Here is a 4,591-nt window from a genome sequence, read left to right as displayed (position 1 = left end):
CTGAAAGTAATTAATAATCCTGTGGATACACTGACCACTGAATATTATGAGGAAAATAACACTGAGACTGCATTAAAGGATAACTTAGAAGAAAACATAGGACAAGAAGCAGGGAATCATTCTGGAAGTTACTGCAATCCTAATGAGAGATACTGAGAACCTGAACAAGGGTGAAAGTGGGTATGCGGAAAGATTAAAACAGGACAGAAGTAAAAATGGTATGCTGTAACAGCCAACAGTATGTAGGAGGGGAAAGACCGACAATTTGGAGCCTTTAATGAGAAAGAATTTGGGATGTATGATTAACAGAAGACAGGCAAGCTAAGCTAAAGGTTGAGCTAGATGTAACCTGTTAAGAGATTAATCTAAACCACTGGAGAAAACTTTTTAATCTTACTTCAGAAAAGTAAATCTTCCCTTAGTAAAATAAACATAATAGACTGATATGCATAGTGTGCAAAAATACCCAAATTAAAGCAGTATAATTTGAAAATTGGGTGCTTTTCATACTTAATAATTTGCATAAACATAAATAGAACAAGTCATGTTTTTATTGAAATATACATACCAAGCCACAGCATGTTAAGATGCCAGAAATGCACTGCATGTTAATATTTAACAACCTCAAAATTATTTAATGCATAAGTAGCAAAATGCAGCTACTAAGTATTAGCAGAAGAGAACTACAATTAATCCATCTCATCATAATCATTTGGTTCAGTTAGCTAAATTTGGAATCATCAATTTCTTCTGATAAAACCCATGTGCCTAATTTGGGAGCCCATCTGCACCACCTTCTGAAATGAAATAACACAGTGCTTTAACTAGACTTATTACTCTCAGGAATGAATGACTAGTTCGATGAAAAAGAAGCAATCTACCAATTTAGCTTCTGAAATGTGAAACTTTTAATTCAAAGTTTCAAAGGCGGGGCTGAAGGAGACCAAAGTTTTTGCCACCCCAAAATATGCCTTTTGGAATATTGATTTAGGGCTGGTTGTTAGGAAAAAAAGACTGTGAAAGAACCTCTGACCCTTCCCCTTTACCCGCGGCCTAAAGGAAATCAGATAGAAAAACCTCCTTAAAGGAAGGGAGCATCACCTTAGCATCCTAATATAAATTAACCGTGGCAGACAGAGAAATCTAGCAAAGCCTGTTTGTTGAACTTCCTTCTGTGTGCCATTGTTTCTGGGTGGCCCAGCAAGAATTTGTTTACCACACGTTCACTCTTTCTCATCTACCTGTAAATTGCCTTTCCCTTTGAAATCCCAGACTCCTGTCCCCCATTCTCTTTTGTCCAAAATGGCATATAAACCTCAACAGTCCAATACGTTCGAGTCTCATTTCTTAGGGCATCCCCTCATGTATATCTGCAATCAATTTTGGACATTTTTCTCCTATTTAGAAAACAAAACAAAAATCCATGTGGTCTACCGTTTCGCAAGTAAACAAACTATGAAGGCTTTCTGGGCAGGGTTCATGATCTACACGCCACAGCCCATGCTCAGATTTTAAGAAGCCCCCAACATATCTCTGATAAAAGGAATAAATGTAAATCAACCAAGGAAAGTTTTTCAAGTATATAGCACTTTCACAGCTTGGTGAGTATCACACAACAGCACAGAGCTAATGATCCAATATCTGAGTGCCTACCATTCAACAGGTAAAGGAATTAGAAAATGAGTAACACATGATTCCTCCCTTGAACTTAGGATTTATTTCTCTAAACAAGTCAAATAACATAAGCGTCACCAAAAAAACCTTGATTTGTCCTATTTGTGTGACCACCAGTGAGTCTTTAAGCTTCCGGTTTCTCATCTGAAAATCAGCCAAGGATTCAAAAGAAAAGAAACGTGAGAGTGCGCTATAAGCATCACAAATACAATGTATGCCAGTTGGCTGCCCACAGACTCACTGAACTCTGATCAGACACTTCACTAAAAATGACACAAGAAAATTCAAGAATTCTACTGGCTCAACATAAGGCCATCATCCTACCATCACCTGGACAAAATCTCAAAAACCAGTACTCAAACGCATCAGAACTAGGGTCTCATTATGAAGACAAAACAATCTAGATAAAGATGACTTATAAACTTTCACTAGACAACTTTTAAAAATTAAAAGGACATGTTTAATTTATGAGTTTTGTTAGAAAATTCCTACTGTAATTCAAGACACTGAATACTATTAAAATTCAAATTTTAAATATTTTTGAACAATGAAATAATGTAACTATTTTGAGGGAAATAATGCCTCCTCCACCTAAGACCATCTCAAATGAGTGCAAAACCCTAAAGTGTCAGAACTTTAAACTTCTAAAATACACTAATAAACAAATTTGGGGGTAAAATTAAGACTTAAGTACTTCAACTGGTCAAATTCAGCTTCTAACAGCAGAAAAATAAGCTCCCCAGAAAACATGTGATATAGCTTTAGCATCGTTTTCTTATCCACCTAAATTAATCCTTACCAGACAAAAAAATGCATCATTTGAACCAGATGTCTTCACAGAATATGCCAACCAACAACACACTCTCAAAGTAAGCAAGTTCAAAAAACACCTAAAAATCTTCCCCCCAAAATAAAATATGCTGTCAAAATGCTTCTGAGCTAAATGTTGATGGTACCTTTTTCAATTTAATTATCTAAAAATAATGTACAAACATGAAAATGCATCACCATTTATTTGTACGTGGAATTTATATAGCAACGAAACCTTTGTCATACAGACCTTAGATTTTTTTTTGGTGGTTTTATATGTATATATCATCGACTGTTCTTTTCATTTAATTCAGGGAAAAATAATAATAAAATGAAGCATAAAGAATGAAAGATCTAATACTATTTTCCAGAGATGACTTTTAAAACTGTTCTTCTACTGCTTAGACAACACAAAATGTTCTTAAACTATAAAAGACTCCTCTGCAAGGAAATCCTTCAGTAATCAAGATTTTGAAGATTCTATATTCAAAAAGCATTATTAAATGCTTTCTTACCTTCTGCTACATCATCATCTACTGCTCCTTTCACCTGAGAAAAACACCACTGAATATCATTCCCTCCTCCAGCTCCTGGAAAAAGAAAACATACCAATTAAAATTGAGTTCTGTTCATGTTTACTCTCATAAACAGCGAGATGGTATCCATGGTTGGCATGATACTAATAGTCTAGTACTGCCCACAAATACAACCACCACCCCAGAGCTTTAATTTGAAAAAAGGTTAGTCCCCAATAGTTGGTATTTCGTTAGGGAAAAAAAAAAAGAGCAATTCCAGGGAGAAAATATTTAAAGGCCATGTACTGTCATTAACATGTATATGTGTTCAAAACTTCCCTTCCATTTTCCCTTCCCTTCAAATACAATAAAAAGCCTTACATTCAAGCAAGACCTACCAGAAAAGAGCAAATACCAAAAGTTAGAGAGTTTTCCTTTAAGTATACAAAAAGCCTGCAGAAGAGTCAATAAGGTTAGACTACCATAAAACATGGAACGAAGAGAAAACTTCAGGAACATTACTGCCTGGGTGAGGAGTAATGATTCATATGAACTCTATCACCAAAGCGCATATACAGCAAACAACACTCACCACCCATTTCTTGCTTTTCATTACCAGCAAATCACTGGCTCCAGAGAGGAAAAGCCGAAATGAATGCTGGTGAAGAGACTGTCAAAGGAAGCTTGTTTTGCCTCCCCCTCACCTTAACTCTGATTCCAAAGGACCTTGCGAAGAATTAATTTTGTTAATTTCTCATCATCTTGTGCAAAACAATTTTAATTTCACTTATTCAACAAGGTCAAGAAGCAACTTGTTTACAGCAAACCATAAGTCAATTCGACGTTAACTTTTTCAAAGATTTAATTATCTAACTAAATATTGAAAAAAAGGCCTGGAAAATTGGTTTAGTCCCTGAATGGGTCTATTTCACTCTTAACACCGAGGAAGAAATATCCTGGATCTATGGAGAAAGAAACTGAGTCTAGATCTAGAATGGATTTTACTAGATGAAGATATTCAGCAACGCCAAAATGTACTAAAGTAATCCTCAGAGCAATTACCTTTCTCCTCCTTTACTTCCATTCCTTGCTAAATATTCCAACCCGGTTTTCTCTACGCATTCCCCTCACGGCCCCCCCTCTTGCTTTTACCTAAATCTCTCTTCCCCTGGCTATTTATATCACTGAACTCCACAACTATTTTAACTAACTCTATTAAAACCCTTTTGGGAAAAGGACATCTGCACAAAAGCTAACATGCAAAACGGAAAGTTGAAATTACATTTTCCCTGCAACTTGCAGTATTAAAGGCCTTGCACTCTGGACGTAAAGGGTAAGAAACGAAAGAGAGATGGTTTGAGACAAAAAATTCAGGCCTATAGTCTCAAAATATACGTATCCACAGTGGAGGAAAAAGCCACATATATACCCATTGTATTTTAACTTGTAAAGTGCTCTTCCTTCTCAGTGCAAAATATATTTGTATAAACACCCAAGAAAGGCTTGCAGCAGGGGGGAAATAGTAATTAAACGAAGCAAGATCCGCCAAAAAGCCTGGGGCGGGGGCGTGGGGGAGAGTAGAGGTAACTCTG

The sequence above is a fragment of the Pteropus medius genome, unplaced genomic scaffold, assembly GCF_902729225.1.
Source record: "Pteropus medius unplaced genomic scaffold, Ma_sr-lr_union100, whole genome shotgun sequence".
NCBI classification, from domain to species: Eukaryota; Metazoa; Chordata; class Mammalia; order Chiroptera; family Pteropodidae; genus Pteropus; species Pteropus medius.
Note: the sequence above shows the minus strand (reverse complement) of the source record.